The sequence below is a fragment of the Ochlerotatus camptorhynchus genome, unplaced genomic scaffold (assembly GCF_037179485.1).
Source record: "Ochlerotatus camptorhynchus isolate MF236.1 unplaced genomic scaffold, CSIRO-AGI_Acam_v1.1 ptg000035l, whole genome shotgun sequence".
Lineage (NCBI taxonomy): Eukaryota > Metazoa > Arthropoda > Insecta > Diptera > Culicidae > Ochlerotatus > Ochlerotatus camptorhynchus.
This window is the reverse complement of record NW_027040526.1, coordinates 175,558-198,498: the sequence shown is the minus strand read 5'-3', so window position 1 is coordinate 198,498 and position 22,941 is coordinate 175,558. Positions and strand designations below refer to the sequence as shown.

General features: G+C 37.7%; 1 protein-coding gene across 2 annotated transcripts in view; it reads left to right on the top strand.

Annotated features, from left to right (window-relative positions):
* Positions 1–22,941, top strand: part of LOC135709512 (neuroligin-4, X-linked-like) — a 71,400-nt gene that overhangs the window by 21,070 nt on the left and 27,389 nt on the right. The window lies entirely within an intron of this gene.

Below are 22,941 nucleotides of genomic sequence, written 5' to 3'. Positions count from 1 at the left end.
TTCATATACAACTCATGGGGGATCTAAGGGGACGCTTAATAAATTTTCAAAAAATGTACCTCAATATTTTGTTACGTTTTGCTGTTTTCATGAAGATTTTTCCAAGTATGTACATACATGAAGACAAAAAACGTGTTGCCTACTGTTAATTATGACAAAAGAAATCATTATGGTTATCATTTGCACTAGCTATCAATATTAAATGACAATACAGTAGGTGGTAACACATTTATTCAAACTTATTTGCGTTTACTAGATTCTAGTATTAGTATCTAGTATTGTACTAGATGGGTTTAAATCCTGCCGGTTGTCGTCATTTTTTTCTCAATCATACACACGTAACACACATTCTACAGAACCCTCCAAAATCCAAAATTGTTACTTGGGGTGTATTGCTCATCATGTCTGTTTTCCTTCTCAGTATATCCAAAAATATCTAAAAACAAAGCTTGACCAAGACTACCAATCAACATGTTTCTGAATTGTCATGTGATTGAGTTTATCGCATGAAGAGTTGGTATGCTCAAGTATCTTCTAGTCTCGTGACACAAAATTTCCTCCAGTCTTATCTCCAGATCTGGTTGACCATTTTTATAAAATATTCAATAGCAATCCATCGGATTATAGTGCCCTGGTTTTTGTTTTCCAGTTTTTTACCATAAAGATTATCCAAATGTATCCGTTCTTAGCCACTCAATATTGAGGTGTTTTAGCAAGATTTTGTCTTATTCAGGCTTTTCCCCGGATTTGAATGCTAAATGCTCTGGTATGTTCTACAGTTTAAATTATTTTGACGATTTGAGTTTTCTTGTCGTTTCAAAGCTATTGTTGCAGATTTCTCTGATTATTGAAGACTTTTTATGCGTTGTAAGATCGTTTTAACGATTGTTTATGCGATGTGGGTTTTACAATACATGACTTATATGTTCTAATGTGAGTCAAAATCATCGCAACTTTGGAACTCGTTGGTAAAGAGACCGATCTGCAACTAATAAAGTACACATTTTAAAGATGCAATAACAAAATTAAAACCAAATCCAGTATGGTAAACGCCAACAGTCACACGACCGAGGTATGTACTCAATAAATTGATAACTACTAGCAACTTCCCATGCAATGGCTAAACATATTGAAATTCCTTCTCTTCTCAAACTTTAACATCACATCGAGAAATTAAATCTAGAGGAAAATCTTCTAATTTATTCAAAGCCATATTTGGTGTGGTTATATTTTTGCTTTAGAAGAAATCCAGTCAAAGTCACCGGCAATCATCAGCATACCATAGTCGTACTTCGACGTGCCCCAGCCAGGAAACGAGCATGCACGTGTAGGTATCGTATCGGTGAACCGTTTAATTCGATTTAACAGGTTTTAACCTTTCGATCCGTATATTTCGGTGCAATTTATGCATGGGAAAAGCACGAACAGATGTGCAAAACGATTGTCGCGTCTGATGGCCTTTCCCGTTCCAGACAGAAATCAGCAAGCTCGTGTGATATGTTCTTCGAACACAGATTGCCCTCCTTTGCCACTCTTCCCAGAAAAGCATATCCGAGGACGAATGCGGACAGGCAATAATTATTAATTAATAGCACAGCAGACAAAACTGGGATCATTTCTCATATTCCTGCTGACAATTCTTCAGCGATACATAAATTAATTAGTCTAGAATGCTCGGCTTTCCAAAAATAATGAAAATCCCAACTGCATCACCGAAATGAAGGCAAGCAGCTGGAGGAGGTGGAAAATAAGAAAAATTCATTTAGAAGATCGTTCCTGTGTTTTTCGTAAAGTACATCAATCTTCGTACTCACTGCTGGCTTTAGCCTTCAACTACTATGCCATGTGCAGCAGCAGCAGCGGTTCTGTGATGTTGTTGGCTGGAAAAGGAACTTGGTCTGCCGCCGTACTCTGGTCGATGCGTTCTCGGCAACGCCAAATGGACCAAGAGAGTGTCATTTCGGTTACCTTATGTACACTCTCGCTACACCCCTGCAACATATGTATGTACAACATGAACGAACGGCACATAACGGTCAGAATTGTGGTGCAGTTGTCGCTAGGAAGTATTTAAGGAACGAAGATATGTGAGCGATGTAAACATTCGCAAATGCTGTGAATGATGGAAACATGAACGGTACCATGGAAATCACTTTTTTCAGTTTAATACTTTTGGTGAGTGTGGTTATGTGACTATGGTTAAATGCAGTCTGCCAGTAGGAATGATTGGTTTAAATCATTTCATAATGGTTGGAAAAATGCAAATAACGACAATTTGCTTTATATATAGTTCCAGATGAATGATTTATTGTTATGGAGTAGAAAAAACAAGAATTTTACTAAAGGCAGCTTTAATTGTATTTTTTTTTTAATGAGACATATATACAACAATGCGATGATTGATCAAATTGCTAGGATTGGAATATGTATGCTTATCTCATGTGTATTAAGTGAACTGAATGGTATTTTGTTTGAAATTATGCTCAAAGCATAGAAAACTTGTTATTAAAATACCAATTTACCAACAGTTTTTTTTAAAAGAATTAGCAACTTTTATCAAACATTTGACGCATATTTTGTAAGATCACCATTAAGGGCCACATGAGATCTGCATCTGACGCGTTGCGGCAAAGTGCTATATCTATTGTCTAATTGTCAAATTAACGTCAACGCAACGCAAACGAATCTAATGTTGGAGGTCCTTTAGGGCTTTCAGGCGCACTATCGAAAACTGAGGCGACAAGAGACAACAAGAGTTGTTTTTTTATAAATAAAAGATATAAAAAAAAAGATATAAAAATAAATGGCCTATAGTGGCCTCTATTAACTTTAAATTGGCTACTCCTGCAGTTTCTGAAAATTTAATATGTAACCGGTAAAAGGATATTCAAAAACCATACAAACTTATGTTTTTATATTTTCTTAATTCATGTTTTTATACCAGCTTCTAATTTACATAATTTGGAGGCATATTTCGTTATGCTGCTCTTTTCTGATGAAATTGTGAAACATGATCAATCATTGTATGTTGGCAATATGGAGCGATAGAGGTTTCACTCAATCTATTGGTATACTCCTAGAATGAGTAAAATTTTCATGGATTTTGCTCATATTTAAGAAGTTTTTCAAGAATCCAACTCACTTTTGTTTAAATCCACTATTGACGAAATTGAGTCCACCCGACTCAAGTTTAAGTCGATCGTCCGTGCTAGGTAATTGAATATACGCGGAGGGGAAACCAACTAAAAAAAAAATTAAACCTAACATGAACCGTACACTAAGTTTTCTCTTCCAAAATACAGTTGTGGTACCATTGTGCACTGTGTATATTTTTAATGCATCCGCAATGCATTGCTACAATGAGCACATTGAATATTCGCCTCCGCTTATAGATCCGCAATTCGTTTTAACTTCCTCACACATTTCAATTTCCATTTTATTTTCAATTTTTCATAAAAATAGTCTTCATGAGATTTATGAAGCTTATTAAGACGTACGTTTTACTACAGAAAGTATCCCAGCCAACAATTTTGTTCACATTACTAAGTGAATCTTTATTCGGTAGAAATCATTCGTATAAAGTGCATAGAATTCAACTATACGTACAAATCTGGAGGCCGTATACGTGCATATGGAAAAATACTCCTACATTGTATGATTTCATATTATTCAATAGGGTTCTTTATACAACTCCATGTATAACTTTATCTTGCATCTAATATGATTTTGTATATGCCAACTTTCCAATGACATCTCTAAAATTATGGCAATTAGTCAGACCAAAAAGCAAAGAGCAAGAAAAATATATTTTAAATGAACCTACAATTTTCTAAAGTTGGGGTACCTGGTGATATTGGTTTGAATAGAAGTTGGAAATTGAAATATAATGAGCTTTCTTTTGCAATGATGAACATATTTGAAGCTTAAAGTCAATATTACCTGCATTACCTAGTCTCGAACCAAAGATCTTTAGCTCCATAGTCCTGCTGCGATCCTCGCTGGTATATGAGCACGTATATTCGGAGCAATACATTTCAAGTTATGATGCCTCACGTTTGGATCGTGATTAAATCTAATTCGATCTGGTTTATTATATTATATCATTCCTCCTCTAGCTTAAACTGCTAAGAGCAGTGCAGATTGCATTATACAATCTTATTCTGCATGATATATGACTTATTATCTTCTTGTAATTTCAACTGTACATTTATGTGATTCGTAATGAACTATTTTAATTTGCTACAAGCATTGTTCCCAGTATAAATGAGTATAAATTCGGGTTTGGTTGGTGTTTTCGAACAATAAATGTAAAGTCATACTACAATACTGTCATGGCCATGAAACATGTTAAAAGCTTATTTCAAGATCAACAATTGAAATGGCCTTAACTCCATTTTGTAAACAAACCTTGTAAAGCCCTTTTCTCGCGAACCGAAACCTTCATTCGCAAACCTAAACCACAATCGGGTAGAGGAGAATTTCCCCTACCTGTTCATTATGTTGGTTTGCCTTTGCGGACTTCGGTTCGCGAGAAAATGGCCTTACAAGGTTTGTTTACAAAATGCAGTTAGGGCCATGTCAATTGTTGGTCTTGATTTAATACCATTGCGGTTAAGCTGAAATAATTACTGTTATTGAAGCACGGTTAGGAATATTTTAAAAACGAAGAGAAAAAGTGGTAGGTCTGTACTGATCAGATGTCAACAATCAAAACAAACGTCTGTGCCGTAGTCGTCGTTCGATTAATTATTGCGCGTCTTCCACCATGTTAATCGGTGATTTTATAAACGGTGTTACACCGTTGATGATCTGGATATTTACCATCACGGAAAAGCTCATCAGTTCTCAGCTCCGCATCTACCTTTGGAAACACCATGGTTCTCGTATCTGGAGAATATTTCCCCTTGGTGGTGTATTTAATGCGACCATGTTTCGTGTTAAAGTTTTTGACGCTTGTGTGTCGCAGATAAGTGCTGGAATTTTCAATGAAATCCGGTGGTTATTTATAAGTACTCCAGAATCCAAAAGTAGCAGTAGTTCTTGTAACATCGGCGACAAAAATTCATCAGCATCTACGGGTTTACTCGCTCCATAGTAAATTACGATAGTGATGAATGAGGAAGCTCATGAATATTGGCAACAATTTGACAGAAATGATTTGCATTACTTTTGTAGATGGGATTTTCATCAATATTTTTGTTCATGGATACAAACATATCGGTGGTTACGTGTTTAAGTCGATTGTGAAGACTTTTTTCTAAACCATGGTGCCAATATTTTCCGTTATCCTTCATATCTATTATTTCTAGATATCTAGGAGTTCTCATCAGTGTCCTAGGGTCTTTCGGAAGGTAACATTGCAAATGAGTGTTGAGAATAATAGCCAAGGATTTTAATGCGGCCTGGGATATTTGGAATTGAGATGCCCTTTCTCGGATTGCCAACGTTAGGTTTGCTGGAAAATGTTAACACACAGTTGATACAACTCCCATATTCTTGTTAATTGGTAAAATATCGTCAGAAAGTTGATGATTATAGGTCATATCAGGAAGCTCATCAAGTATAGGCATATCATCCACAGGATCGTTGAAACTAACTATCGAGTTGGAATCTGGCAATGGTTGAGATGAAAAATCGAGATTTTCCTTTTCTGTATGCACCATCCTTTTTTTTGCAGCAATCGGCTGTATTCTCCATTTTCTTGAATGTGTGTTATTTTATTTTGCATCACAAAGGAATACATTTGGATGTTATTTTTTTGTTATGGATTTATTGTTTTGCCAACTAACGATATGACTGAAACTGATCTTATGTACACATATATATGATCATCAACATTTTTAAAATAGAACGCATTAAATAATTCCTTATTGACATCAACTGAACTCATATATATAATCTCGCAAAGAGGATTATAATTGAATCATAATTTTAAATCTTAAACAATTTCAACCAATTTGGCATAGCATCTTAAGGAACTTCAACTTGATTTGGATATTTGTACGATTTTAAACGAACATCCTTACATGATTTATGGTTTGCTGGGATGTCTGTTTCTTCTTTAAACAAGTTATGTACAATTCTAGGATTTCAGATAGCCTAGTCAGTAAAAGCAAGGTATTACCAAGCCGGAGACAGTGGGCTTCATGCCAGCTCCGATCTAGGAAATCTTTTGGGTAGGAATTCTCTCAACTTCTCTGGGTATAGAGTTTTATAGTGCATCACAACTTGGCCCTAAACGGTTATGAGCCTCGGTTTTAGAGAGTTTCCGAGGAACTGAGATTGGAAACAAGAAAAGGGTTGGCCCAGGGTTCTGGTGCTTGACAGGCAGCTTATGCAACGTATCAACTAGATTGCCACTAAAATTAAAAGTTCATATTTTCCACAGGCCAACATCCAGATACATGTCTTTTGGTGTATTTACCAATCTCTGAATGTTTCAGCTCTTTTTGACGTTACACGGGTTGGCGCTTTATGTTTAGTGTTCAGATAGGATATTTGGTTGTAATTTTCATATACAAAATGCTCATATACATTCAAAAGCGAATATCTCAATAAAACTAACTGGATTCATGATGCAATCTTCAGTAAAGTTGTTACTCATTAATTGAACTACAAGTTTTGAAAATCTGAATCAAATCGAGAATAAGGAAACTTATTTATGATCGATAGAGTGTAGGAGTGTAATTTTTTCATGTATTTCATCCAAATTCCCCATACAAAATTCAAACTAAAAGCGCCAGCTCATCTTAGAACCAAATGAGCTGAAACTTTCAGAGAATAGTTTTCTCACCTAATGGCACAAATCTGGGGGTTGGCCCGTGGAAAATTATAACTTTTATTTTTGTGGGTCAGTCTAGCATACTAGGCTTTAAATGTAACTTAACCAAAAGGGTATCAAATTTTTTTTTGCAAAAGAGTGAATTTAAAATTATTTTTATTATCCATCCACCTCGCTGCCAGACATACACGTCATCACGCTCAATGTTCGTATGTATTCATACAAGGACCAAAACGTTGTTGGGCAAATATCTCCAAAAAAAAAATTACAGTAGGGTAAATGATGGCTTCGGCAACCATTGACTGTTTACGGCAACCAGAATTTAAACGTTAATTTCAATAAAATTTCTCACTATAACACAGTTCATAAGTCTTTCAGCTTCAATATTATTACAATTTTACTATTTAGGAAACCTGTTATGCCAGGTTTTTCTATGAATGAAAAATATGCACCACAAAATACTGCTGATTTCGAGGTACCGATAATAAAACGCAGTTCAAATGAAAAGGTTGCCGAACAAAAAGAGGCTGCTGACAAAAGTCACACTCACCTGAAAAGAATGGAGCGTTGTAGAATATTGAGAAAAAATACTACCCAAAATTTGAGTAAATTTTACTTTATTTTTAGTTGAGCCTCGCACTTGCACTCGTTATTGTTGCGAAAAAAGGAACGAGAGATTTGACCCAACGATATAGTTCAGCCCAATAAGATACTTTTGAGAAAATTGCATATTCTCAGATTTGAGTGAATTAAACTTAATTTTGGCTAGAATATATTTAAGAGTAAGTAATTTTTTGCTGGTGTCAAATGGAAACTACTATATGCGATTTACTCAAATTTGTGTTATTGAGCTGAACCCGGAATTAAGGGAAAAGTCCTTAGTTTTGGGTAGTTTTTCATCTCCGTGTAGATTGACGAGAATACGATTGATTGAGCAGAAGTAGTAGTAACATTTCATTTATTTCCATTGAGTATGCTTTTTAGCATGGATCATAAATTGAAGTTGATTTGCCTTAAGGAGCGTTCACCTTTTAGTAACTGGTTGATTACATTTTAAATAAATTTTTTGTTTTTTTTTTCAATTAGTTTACATTACCTACCCATGTGGGGCGTATTTTCATTGATTTGATTAATTTGATATCCTTCTCGAGTAGAAGAAAATATCTCAGTTATACAAAATTATGAACGTGATACCAGGAAACGAAAGAGATGAGCATGACATAAGTAATAAAATATCCAAAGTAATATCGTAAAATTGTTCCCGCAAATCTCTGTCTCAATATCAAATAATTTCTCAATACATCTTTGTGCGTTCATTTAGCATAAGAAAACAGTGCGATTATGTGGTGGGAAAAGTGATTTTCCTATCACAGATCCCTATCCAGCACTAATGTGACCCCCTTTTACACTGCTTCAGGATCAACATACGCGTGTGGCTACCGCAGCCAAGAAAACACTCAAATACTTCGCACACACATTTTATCTTATTCCACACAGGTACCTTTGATTTCACTAAACTTTCCCACTTTCGATGTACGGTTAAGCGACTTGCAGTCAATTAAATTGTTTGTAAGAAAGTTTGAACAGACTGAGAGGTAAGCACATATCATCGGTTAGAGACGTGTATGTGAGAAAATTTGCGAAAAAATCTAAGGGCACCGATGGGATTCGATCTCACAGTTCCCGTTCAGTACACGGTTGCATGGCCAATTATACAACGGTGGACCTATATGGTCTACGGATGTATTTGGCTAATGACATTTGAGTTTTAAATCCGTTTCCCACCCTAGTATTTTTGCACAAGTGTTCTCTAATACACAACTATCGACGATATGTGCTTCTACCGCAACCACTCAGTATCTGTCGATGTGAACAAACACAGCTCATTTTTGTAGTGCATCCTTAAATGCTGAAGTTTTTCCATTACAGTGTGAAATACAACACTTGAGCTGCCGGCCTCACCTCCGACTACCGGGCCTTAGTGATGAATGATGATTCCCACTTTCTTATCAGCTATCTCCTACCTTAGCCTTCGCTAGTTTCTTCCTTCATCTTCTGTCGTCGATGTTGGCCCCCTTCTTCTCCGTTCCACTACTTCTTCACTTTCACTTTCTCCTTCCGTCCTTCGTCCCTCGGTTTCGACTGTGGGTTACCCAGTCGATACACCTCTTCCACTTCACAATCCTCTCTTCCTTCGGGTATTTCAACGAACTGTAGGTCAAAAACGACGGACACTATGGGGTCTGCCAAGCCGTATGCTGTTCAAACAGTCACTATTGGTTTCGGGGCTAACCGTTCGGGGTTTACCACACCGTATGCCAAGCAACGGACACTACGGGCTCTGACCACGCCGTAGATATATTCTAGAGGTGAACTACGGGGTGCTGGATATTTTAGTAGATTGGCTCTTCCTCCACTACTACTCAAGCACATGTCTAAAGTCTCGTGCAAACTTATCACCTTCTTTCTCTTTTCGTATATCGATCTTTCACTATTTTTTTTTTTTCCTTTGATTTGTTTTCCATCGATCTTGCTTTCCGTAGTGCCAAGGCTATCGACGCCAGGGAGGCAGCTCCCACACCTGGACCCTACATATCGAATCATCAACTGATGAACCGGGGACCATCGGCTTTACTTACCTTGATGCGTGATCAGAGATGTTATGGTCTTAGTATGGCAGATGATGTCTCTAGAACCCCTCAGGAATTTTCCAGAAATTAAATAAGTCAAAACTTATCTTGCAATGCATTATACCACCTGAAAGTTCAACTAACAAGAATACACTGACCACACATGCTGGAAAAGTGGCCATAATCTTAGGTAAACTAAAATCACCTCAAACCATATCAAAATTGAAATATATGCTAATTTGTACTCGGCATGTACCATTTTTGAAATCTGCCATGAGTCCAAACGTATGGCATGAACATTGAGACACAGACCCACAGGTCATTCAGAAATTATCGTAAATACTTCTCTTCTCTAAAGGCGGACATGAGCAATTGTGCTGAAAGTTAAATAAGTAAGAAGGGTAAATTCTCACCATAGGTGGATATAATCAGTTAATTTACTGTAGACGTCTATAGGTATGTGCGGAGCACTCCTAAAGTAAAAGAATAGTAGCTTTATGCACAGAATCCAAATCAACTGGCGAAATTCGACAAAGTTGTTTTGTATAGTTTTAGAAATATCAATCCCAGATTTGGTAAGAATTTACCATTTTTTCTGAATTTTTTTACAAGTAGTTGGAAAGTTTTGATCCGTTCCTCATACAAATCCCGCAAATCCAGATCACGACCGAATTCGTTCAAATTAATCAAATTGAATTATTTGTTTATTAATCTTGTATTCGGAGCTATATTTTACTTAATTTTTAATGGGACTTTCACATGACTGTCGTATACCCCATTCGCTCATCGTAGGAAAGATCTTCCTAAAAATGGACAAGCATGGAAATGGAGCATTTTACAGTTTGCAAGCTGCATTCTGGTGGGGCAAAAAAAAAATCGTCAACTCCTTACCTTGTTATACCATGCAAGGAACATCTCTGCACAAGGTACAGATTTTACAACGGAATTCATCCCTGACGATCGGTGGCAGATGCAACCGTCAAGTGAAACCAGGGCATTCTACATGGACGACTTCAGAGCATAGTTGGAAGCAGTACAATGAAAGGCAAGATTAGAGAAGCTTGGCGGTCGATGGGAATTGCTGCTCACTGGAGAAAATTTACGTCTCTCGTCTATGTTCGGTCAACGTGTTTGTGTATCTACCTCCTATTGAAAAATATGCCAATTTTTGCTGTTGGCTTCTCCGAGTGAAAACTTCTTTCGTTAGTTATAAAAGCTACTTTGGGTTCATTAAACTTTTTGTGGTTGATGCATTTTCGAAACTGGAGCAAAAGTGTTTACCATTAATTAAATAACTTGAAGAATGCCTTTTTGTTTGGGGGTTGATGGAAACAATAAATCCAACTCATAATTTAAAAAAAAATCACTGTCGTGTAGTGAGAAATCATGGTAATTGATAATATATATAAAAAAGAATAAAAAAATAAACAGTGGCTAAACCATTCACACTGCATACTTAGATTGTTTTACATGAGACAGTATTTTTTACTGGGTTTTTGAGTTGTTGAAAAAGTCGGTAAAATTCATATGACCGTTATTCGAAAGCAATCAATGATACCGACAGATTTTATTTTTTATCATTAAATGGGGTTAACAATACTAATGCTGCACAAGTTTGTAAAATTTATTTTTTTTTAGTTAATACAGATTTTTAAACTTTTACGAACAGTTCCGCAATTTTAAACCTCAGTAAAACCATACTGACTGGATTAGTGTGTAGATTTTGCCAAAAGTGTAATGATAAATGAAAAGCGACATACATCCGAAGACCAATTCAACCCAAAATCTGCTGCCACTTAGCGGATGGAACCAGTCTTCTACCATCATTACGACGACTAGCACAAACAAATTTAACCTATAGTAAAAATGCTTGAGGAAGAGCCAAGAAATCGTTCTCACAATGACATCGTTTACTTCGGTGCCAGCACGGTGCAAATCGAAACAGTCAGCGTCATCTTCTGCATGATCTCCTTAGCTTCAAATTACCCACCCTAAATTATATCCCGAGCAACTGTTGTTCATTAGCCCTTTTCGCTGCGAAACTACGTAAATCTTTGCGGCGCGGCAGCCAACATCGAGCATCGTCAAACAGCACGTTACTATATAGCAGTATCGTACTGCAATGAGTGCGGTTAATTTAATTTGCATCTCGCTCCATTTTGGAACCTTGAAAATCAGATTGTTTCTGCGCGATCCAACCACAGCAAAGAGAAGTGTGTTGCCAAGTCGCATAAGCTACATGTATGCATAAGTAGCAACGGCATCAACAACACCGTAACCGTACATAGCTTCCTATGATAATGGGAGTTTGTAGCATCATGAAGTAGTCTATTTTAAACGTTAACATGTTTGGATATCGTTTTGACTTTCCTCACGCAACATTGGCATTTGTTATGATCAAAAGATGTTGATAGGATGGTTCAATTTATCTATCGCGCTCCATTGAAATCAATTCTAAATCAAATGTTAATTATTCTCACACAAGTTTAACATAGTTGCTTGCCACATAGCTCCACTTGCATTTCAAAGTTTATGGACTAAGTGTCTGGATTTCGGTGCATTACGGTAAGGGAATTGTTAAGAGAGATGTGAACTGTTTGTTTACCTCGTCTCAGGTAACACCACCAGGTCCACACCATATTGCTCTATGAATGCATTTGCTACAGGCATTTATAGGACATTTATTAGGGTACAATTTCGCTGAAATAATTTCTTTTAAATTATTAAAAATACTAATGAGAAAGCCGTTAACTTTTAAAATAGCACTGCATAATGCTCTATCTGTTTAAGTGCACACAAAACAAATGGCATGAACATCAAATGTTAGTATAAATTTCATAAGAGAAATATAATTGAAATACATGGAACAGATCTGGAACATCCCTAAAATGTATTGCTTCGTAAGCTTGATCAGAGTAGGCCTTGATTTTTCTCTGCATTTATATGCGATGTGAGAAAATGGTGTGTGCTGATATATAATTGGCAATTGAATGGGCTATGGGTTTATATGTACGACATTTACCGAAAAAAATATATGGTAAATATAACGCATAAAGAAATAATTGCAAAATTCTTTTTATTTGAATTAACTTACTGTGTGCATGTATGGTTTGGAAATTTGCATTTAGATTTTATTTGGCAAGTTATATATTGATGCATTCAAACCATTGTCATTTGGCTTTTGAGATACGGCAGATATAGGATGTAGAGAGCTCGCTTAGGGGAAGCGTAATCCATGATATGGTTTCTTTTTATTAAATAGTTCAGATAGGGTAGAAATTACAGAGATAAATATAATTAGGTATATAAAATATATTCTGCATACTTTTGCTATAGTGAAAAGTTTATTATCATTGTGGAAAAAAACATCCAAACCAATGCAGAAAAAATTGAATTTGAGAATTTTCTCAATTGCTTTAATGAATAATGAATTCAATTCTATTGATGTTAAACTAGTATTACATGTGAAGTGCTGTTATTCAACACAGATCAAACGATTTTTTTTTCGCAATCTAGAAAATTTACTAGCTTCAACTATGCATAGATATAAGTTAATGTACCAGAACCTGGACGGACACTTGGACCCGGATACGACCACCCATGTGAGTCTTGAGTATCGCACAAGCTGACAAGTGCAACGGGAAGAACCGTAGGTGCATAGACCAGGGGGATAGTCCTACGTTAACTTAGCGGAAGGCAGAGGATATGCACTGAACAATTACAAATTACAATTATGGCAAACATCCATTATGGCTATCGTATATCATGGCTAACATCCATAATGGGAGATAACTTTATGGGTAATGTCCATGATGGCAAACGTGCTTACATATTTATGGCTAATGAGGTGTCATCCAAAAAAAGCACACTTTTAAGATTTTTGAACTTATGTTTATTTCAAGCTGCTAATAAATGCTAACTTTTCTGAAATGGCCACAACGGACACTTCAAAATTGACTATAATTGTAAAAAATCAACTAGCAGTACAAATTGTGAACAAAGGGAGGCAAAGCAACTTTTTACATATAGTTTATATTGAAATCTGATAACTAATGGTGTCATCCTGGCTTACATACATAGCAAATTGTTGATATTATTCTAAATACTTAATTATTGACCTTTACCTCCGATATCTATCATAATATTTATTCAAATCAATATTTAGCCGGGACCTGGCATGGAACTCATGACGATTACATTGGAAACCCTTGACCCTACTGAAGAAGCTTGTATCTTACACTGAAAATTTTTTTTCACTTAGTTTCTATTAGAAAAGCACATAGTATTTTTCCAAAAACAAAAACAATGATTTTTACCTGAATATCACATAGCATTAGAAATTCTATATGAGAAATCATATAGATTTCATTGGACACATAACGTTCATGTCATTTAGTGGTGCAATTTACAACTATGGGATCACATGAAAGTTATGTGAAATTCAAATGGATATTTTCCACTGGTTATGTGATTTATTTTATGAGTGTAGGATACACAGCAAAAAATAAGGAATTTTACATGACATAAGCATAACTATTATAAAATTACATCGCTTTTAACTATGTTTTAATCATTCCTAGTTGAACACTCAGTCGGTTAACAACGTCCCGGTCTCAGTCGTGCGGCATCTAGTTTTTTTCGGTGTTTTTTCCGCCCGAGCGGTTTTTTCACCCCCCCATTGGGTGCCCCAAGTGACCAGTGTGCAACAGAGGAAGTGGAATTCCATGGGCCGAGCCCCTTGGAGTTGCCATCCAGCTTTAGTTCACCCCGGTAATCCATCCGGTCGTCAAGCCATCATCGTGCCGACCCACCAACACCAATCATCACCACCAGCAGCAGCAAACGGACCATCTAGCTGCAACGGCTGATAGGTTGTTTACAACCGGCATAAGTATTAGACAATACATTTTGCAAGTCCATTGCCTCCCTATTGTAGTTTAATTTTGCCTCGTGGCGCGTGACTCTGTCTCTCACCCCTGGTAGGGGAGTATGGGTCATAGTGAGACAACTTTTTGCAAGTAGATATAAGTTTTTTTTTTGTTTCGATTTTTTTTTTTCTTTTTGATTTGTTCGTACGTCGGGCAAAAAATTTAATTACTAGTAATTAAAATTAATTAATTAGTGAAGGTTTTAATTTTTTTTTCCTTCTTAAGTGGTTGCGCACCGCTTTTGCGCAACACTTATGGCATCTTCCGATGCCTACGTTACGCGAACCAGATACTATGAACCGTCTTCGAAAGGACCATGGGTTGTCTTTTTTCGGCCCAAAAATAAACCTTTGAAAACTCTCGACATAACGAGAGATTTGCTGCGTAAGTATCCGGGAATCTTGGTACACAAAGAAAGATTCAACAAACTGCGTGTAGAAGCACCGACTTATGATGTGGCAAATAAAATTGCTGAACACGAGCTTTTTAGTGTTGAGTATAACATCTACATCCCTTCTCGACATGTGGAGATAGAAGGCGTGGTCTCCGACGCGAGTCTGACTGTCGAGGACTTGAAACATGCCTCGGGAACTTTTAAAAACTCGACATTCGCTACCGCGCTAGTGAAGATACTGGATGTAAGGCAACTGCATTCAGCATCTTTGCTAGACGGTAAAAAAGTTTATCAACATTCAGACTCGTTCCGGGTGACTTTCGCAGGTTCAGTTCTCCCAAACTTTGTTAAAATTGATGGTGCTTTTTTTCCAGTGCGGCTGTTTGTACAGAGGGTATATAATTGTACCAACTGCAAAAGGCTGGGACACTCGGCCAGCCATTGCGGCAACAAAACTCGTTGTGGCAAATGTGGTGAAAACCACAAAGAGGATTCTTGCCACAAAGAATCAGTAAAATGCGCTTACTGTGACGAGAATCCTCACCCCTTGCAGGAGTGCCCGATGTACAAGCAGCACTCCGATAAAGTGCAGCGTTCAATCTCTGGACGCTCCAAGCAGACTTATGCGCAAATGGTGAAGGCTGCATCAGCCGTCCAAGATGCAAACCAATTTTCGATTTTGTCAGCTGAAGAATCGGACTCTGACTCATCGGATGAAGGTGATTCTACGGTGGTACACGCACCTTCAAAAATGGACGGATCCTCAAAAAGAAAATGCCCCTCCCCGAAAGTGCGCCGTAAGAAAACTAAAGTCACCTCCAGACGATTGCCAAATTCCCAGGGTAATGGGGATGAAAAAACAAAACCGAAGGCTCCTGTTGATCCAATCCCTGGATGCAGCAAGAATTTTCCGCCATTGCCCAACAAAGATAAAAAAAATAAAAAAGCTGCTCCTCAAACTTCTCAAAAGAAATCCAAGTCCGAACGAGGTTTGCTAGCTTTTTCGGACATTGTGGAATTCATATTAAACATGTTCAACATACAAGACCCTCTAAGAAGCTTAGTTTCTGCCTTGCTTCCAACGTTAGAATCATATCTTAAGCAATTGACTGTTTCATGGCCCCTCCTTGCATCAATCATATCTTTCGATGGATAATTCGTCGAACGAGGTTGAAGATATGATCACTATGCTACAGTGGAACTGCCGTAGTCTAGTGCCTAAACTAGACTCGTTCAAATTTTTACTTCACAATTCTGATTGTGATATATTTGCTCTCTGTGAAACATGGCTTTCTTCCGATAAAGAACTCAACTTCCACGATTTTAACATTATTCGCCTGGATAGAGACGATTCTTATGGAGGAGTACTTTTAGGGATCAAAAAGTGCTACCCTTTCTACAAAATTTCCCTTCCTGCTCTATCAGGCGTCGAAATCGTCGCTTGCCAAATAAATGTGAAGAACAAAGATCTTTGCATAGCTTCAGTATACGTTCCACCAAGAACCTCCATTAGCCGTAGTCAACTCTGGAATCTAGTTTCGATTCTTCCATCCCCAGTATTAATTCTGGGTGATATGAACTCCCATGGTACTGGGTGGGGTGATCTATATGACGACAATAGAGCGGCTATTTTTTACGATTTATGTGACGATTTCAATTTGACTATTTTGAACACTGGTGAAGCGACACGTATAGCAAAACCTCCGGCTCGAGAAAGCCGACTCGACCTATCTTTGTGTTCAAGATCGCTATCATTGGATTGTCAGTGGAAGGTTATCAATGATCCCCATGGTAGCGATCATTTGCCAATCATCATTTCAATAAAGTGTGGCCCTCACTCTGCAGAACCATCTCGGGTTCCATTTGATCTTACAAGGAACATCGACTGGCAGAAATATGCAACGGCGGTGACAATCGGTGTCGAATCAATAGATGCGTTTCCACCATTGGAAGAATATCGATTCCTAGCCGATTTGATTTACAAAAGCTCACTGGAAGCTCAAAAAAGAAAAGTTCCAAGTGCACCCTTTAAAAGGAGACCAGCCACACCTGGTTGGGACGAAGAATGCACAAAATTGTATGTAGAAAAATCTGATGCTTTCAAAGCTTTTCGTAGACACAAAACCTCCACTTACTTCGAGGAATATTCAAAGCTTGAGACAAAGCTGAAACAATTAATCAAAGCAAAAAAACGCGGTTATTGGCGCAATTTCGTCGAGGGACTCTCACGAGAAACCTCAATGAACACCTTGTGGAGGGTGGCTCGCAACATGCGTAACCGCTCATCTTTCAATGAGAGTGAAGAATACTCCAACCGATGGATATTCGATTTCGCTAAAAAGGTCTGTCCGGACTCAGTTCCAGCACAAAATATTCTTCGAGAAGCGTCTCCTAGCGGCGGCTCTCTGGATAGACCATTCACAATGCTGGATTTCTCTATGGCTCTTCTTTCATCAAATAACTCCTCACCGGGAAGCGATATGATTAAATTCAATCTTCTGAAAAATCTCCCAGATATCGCTAAAAGACGCTTGCTAGATTTATTCAATTCCTTGCTAGAAAACAACATTGTACCGCCTGAATGGAGACAGGTCAAAGTAATAGCCATTAAAAAACCTGGCAAATCAGCGTCTGACCATAACTCATACCGTCCGATTGCTATGCTTTCGTGCATTAGGAAATTGTTGGAGAAAATGATCCTTCGGAGACTCGATCACTGGGTCGAATCAAATAACTTGCTATCAAATACACAGTTTGGGTTCCGCAAGAGCAAAGGAACAAACGATTGTCTAGCGCTGCTTTCCACAGATATTCAACTGGCCTTTGCGCACAAGGAGCAATTGGCTTCAGTATTCTTGGACATTAAGGGGGCTTTTGATTCAGTTTCCATTGAAATTCTGTCAGACAATCTGCACAGATGTGGACTTTCTGGAATTTTAAATAATTTCTTGTACAATTTGTTGTCAGAAAAGCAAATGAACTTTTCCCTTGGACAACTGACAACTTCCAGAATTAGCTACATGGGCCTGCCCCAAGGCTCATGTCTCAGCCCTCTTCTTTATAACTTTTACGTCAAAGATATCGACAACTGTTTGGCAGAACAATGCACGCTAAGACAACTTGCAGATGACGGTGTGGTTTCCGTAAGAGGTCCACATGCCGTGGACTTGCAAGGACCATTGCAAAATTCCTTAGATAACTTGTCTTCTTGGGCTATGAATCTAGGGATCGAATTTTCGCCGCAGAAAACTGAACTGGTAGTGTTTACTCGAAAGCGGTACCCAGCCCAAATGCAGCTTAATCTTTTGGGCAGAAACATTACCCAATCATTGTCTTTCAAGTACCTTGGGGTCTGGTTTGATTCAAAGTGCACTTGGAATGCCCATATTACGTATTTGAAGCAAAAATGTCAGCAGAGGATCAACTTTCTCCGTTCAATTTGCGGCACATGGTGGGGTGCTCATCCGGGAGACCTCATAACGCTTTATAAAACAACTATTCTCTCTGTTCTAGAGTACGGCTCTTTCTGCTTTCTCTCGGCAAGAAAAAGTCACCTAATAAAATTGGAACGAATTCAATATCGTTGTCTGCGTATTGCTCTAGGCTGTATGCACTCAACGCATAACATGAGTCTCGAGGTTCTGGCAGGAGTAACACCCCTCCAGAACCGTTTCTGGGAGCTCTCTCTCAGAATACTAATCAAATGCGGAGTGACGAACACACTTATAATTGCTAATTTTGAAGAAATTCTTGGGCAGAACACACAATCTCGATTTATGAGAATCTACCACCACTACATATCATCAGATATGTGTCTTCCTTGTTATACTCCAGACCGTGTTCACTTCACCAATCGCAGTTCCTCAATTGAATATGATCTGACCATGAAACAAGCAACTCATGGGATTCCCGATCAACTTCGACCTATTATTATTCCGCGTATTTTTACTGAAAAGTACCAACAAGTCAATTGCATGAAAAGATATTTTACAGACGGGTCCCGTCTCAATGGATCCACTGGCTTCGGTGTCTTCAATGAAAACTCTAGCGCCTTCCGCAAACTTCAGGAACCTTGTTCCGTTTTTGTTGCTGAGCTGGCAGCAATCAACTTCGCATTGGGGATGATTTCCAACATGCCCGCAGACCATTACTTCATCTTCACGGATAGTCTCAGTTCGATTGAGGCTATTCGGTCGATGAAACAAGGTAGGCACTCATCTTATTTCCTTTCAAAGGTAAGGGAGCAGATGTGTGTGCTGGTCGAAAGATCATATATGATTACCTTTGTATGGGTCCCCTCACATTGCTCAATCCCAGGCAATGAGAAGGCGGACTCTCTCGCAAAGGTGGGCGCGCAGGAAGGCGAATTGTATGACAGGCAAATTTCACACGATGAATTTTACCATTTAGTGCGTCAGAGTACCCTTTCGAGTTGGCAAACCGATTGGGACACTGGAAATCTTGGACGGTGGTTACATTCAATTATTCCTAATGTTTCTTCGAGAGCGTGGTTTAAAGGCTTGGGCTTAAGTCGTGACTTCATTCGCGTGATGAGTAGACTTATGTCCAACCACTACTCGCTAGATGCTCATCTCAATAGAATAAACCTCGTGGACAGCAACATCTGTCGGTGTGGAAACGGTTACGATGACATCGAACACGCAGTTTGGCAATGTACGGATAATGACGCCGCCAGAGAGCGACTTTTGAATACCCTCGAGGCCCAAGGAAGACAACCCTATGTTCCTATCAGAGACGTGTTGGCAACCCGTGATCTCTGCTATATGCAGTCCGTTTATGTTTTTCTTCAAATGTCGAGTATAAGAATTTAATTCCTTTTGTATTTTGTCTCTCTTTATTAGTTTTTGTTTGTCTTGTCCCCCCGTCTCGATGAGTCTCATCGTCGCCCACTGGTCACCATAGCCGGTCGAACTCCGGACGAAGCTAGAACAGCACTACCGTTCATACTAGCGACAACGCTCTGATGAGACAACAAAACCCTACCCCAAGCTCCTCCCCTGATCCTATCCTTCGAAAATGTACCCTTCTAACCTCGAGTAAGCCGCGAGTAATCGGCCCAACTCCTACTAGACATAGAATTAAGTGAATTTTGTTACACACAGTGAACAATGAATTATCGGCTCCGTAAAGCTAACGCGATTGAGCCTTCCAAATAAACGAACTAGATAAAAAAAAACTATGTTTTAATTCAATTTTACATTAAAAATCATGCACATCAAACGAACATGATGAAACTTATAAAGTTACACGTTTATTCGATTAATTTCCACTTGTAGTGTAATATCACCACGCGATGTGAAAGCTTATTGAAGAACATTGAATTTTCAACGGTTGAACCTATACATTTACATGCTCGTGTAAATTTAAATCATCAAACAAATTGAGGAAGCTAATATGGCGATCAGTTTTTTTTTTCTCCGCCGGATATAGCTCGAGTCATTTCTTTAGTGGAAAATGTTGTATTGTAAGTTTTGTGAGCTCAGTTCTATGGAATGTGCTTTTCCGGAGTGCCATTTTTATTTTAGAAATCAGCTTTTCATTGTTCGTTACCACGTGAAAAATTGTGAAAAATAGTGCTAAACTGGTGGCAAAACATGCATCAAAACATCATGAAGGTCACACATTGTGCAACCGTAACATTTTCGATGTCATGTTCGGATCTGCTGGCATATTTAGATCAGCGTACATCTGAAAATGTTTTCCGGGAACATTGCAATTTCGTTCCCGCAATAGAGATTCTACAAAAAGACAACGAGCCCAACGATGGTTGCGTATAATTTTAAATGTCCTGTAAAATTACAAGATGAGCCCATCTTTAGTCATCCATGTAAAATTCTAGTGAAGTTTAATATTACATGCATGTAAATTTCAAGCCGTGTAAATTAAAAACCAATTTAATTTTACATGAATATGCATGCTCTTTTTATGTGCATAGAAATTCGTGTAAAATTACAAAATAATTTTAACTGTGTATATCACACCCGGTTGAAAATGTAGCTGTACAGAGAATTTATTATGAACTACAAAAGCATACCATCATTATTTTATTAAGTAGATTCGTTGTTTTTTTTCTCCTTGATTTGTTTTCCGTCGATCTTATTTTCCGTGCTGAGCACCAATGCTACCGACGACAGGGAGGCAGCTCCCACACCTGCACCCTACCTACCTACCACCTCATGAACCGGGGACCAACGGTTTTACTTCCCTTCCGAAGGAAGGCGTGATCAGAGATGTTATGCCTCAGAACATCCTGGCGGCGCCGACTGGGATTGAACCCAGGCCTGCTGGGGTGAGAGGTGATCAAGCTTACCACTACACCACCGGCGTCGCTTAGATTCGTTGTTGTCAAATAATGGAATTGTACAAATCACTTATCTTCCAACAGTCACTGAGTGGACGCTCAAAAATCACACTGATTTTTATCAACAGTTTCCTGGGAAATTTTAACATCGTTTAAAGATCACTAGAAACTGGAAGATTGGATTTAAATTGTTTAAACTATATTAAATTATGATGAAATTTTGTTTAATACCGCTCAATTTTACAATTATTTGACGCAACTACTCTTGGGCAAGCAATTTAAGACAATCGAGAATATAATCGCACAACCCAACTAACATTTCTGGTTTTATGAAGGTTCTGTAGACCATGATTAAGACTTGTAGAATGCTATAAAACCTTGATAAAACTTGCAATGTTGCTTGGGAATGCAGGGGTTAACATCCACAACTCTCACGATTAAATGACGAGTTCAAATCTCATTCCTTGACAAGTCACGAATGACCAAAGAGTGTTAAAGTGATATGATAGGCATTCAATGAGCAGTTCCACTCAAAATGACAAATCGATTAGAATCGACCTTCGTCGATTTGCACAAAACTTTGCATAATTGTTTGTTATGGGAAATCATTCTCATTTGTGCTCAAATTAGACCATTTTGATGTTGATGTCCTGTCCATTTTTTGTAAATAAATATAATATAGGCATATAAATGAGTTCAAATAAAGAGTTTTTTATTTCAAATTATGAAAAATTTTCTCGCAGGATGGCTTTTGAAGCTAGTTAATCGAAAATCTAAAGTTACGACTGTCACGTTAAAATGTTACGCTTTGAACGCTTATAACTTTGTCATTTATGGATGAAATTAAAATCCAAGTACACAAATCGATAGGAAAATATCAAATTTTTCATAAAACACTTTTGAAAAACGTACAAATAAAAGTGTTAATCTTTTCAAGCTTTCCATGAAAAAAATAAAAAAACGTTATCCCTAACCCAGACGTCATAATCGATAACCACCCAAACAACCAGAATGCACGTATATTCAATGCTGTTTTCGAGATATACAAACATATATACAAGCAAACAATTCGTATAGAATGCAAAGAAATGGCTTATACGTACAAAAGTGGAGGCCATATACGTGCATATTTTAATTTAATTGTTAACGAGTTGATTTAACATCATATGCGATTTAATCTGTAAAAACAAATTCATTTTGAAAAGTCTTACAATGTCATCCGATTTAATTTGTGATACAGTACGACGAAAAAATGAGTCATCGGATATAAGTCGGAAATTTGCATTCTATACGATTTAACTTAAACATAATGCGAGGTATGCCGTTCTTATATGTGATTTTGACTTAAACTGTAGCAATTTATGATACTGTCTGTTCATTGTTATACGACTTCTGGTTGTCTGGGCATTTAGTTGCACATCGTTCTGTTTGCGTATATGTAGCCTGTAATGTTTGAAAACAGCACTGCTGTCGCGCCTCCATTTATTTTCGCATCGGGCTATGAAGATTCCTATCAAATCATTTAACAGGTAGAGAACCTGTATACGAGCTTTTTTTGTCTAATTATGAAGTTGAATATTGAATCCCCCTAATTTTCGAATAATGTTGCTCTAAGCACCTACCTATTGAAACAATCGTTTGATTTGAGAAAAGTTACTCCTACTTTTACTGTATGTATATTAAATCAATATCAAGAAAAGTGCGCGAGAAGTTCACTAAACAGCATAACGTAGTCTACACCAATCATGGGGTCGTGTCTTGTACACAACCCCACCATTGTTTTCTCGTATCATTTGTTCCCTTACAAAATTCTTTTATATGTATGATATTCAATCGAATTAATCGACTATTCTGCGATCAACCATCCAACAATGTTTCTCAACATC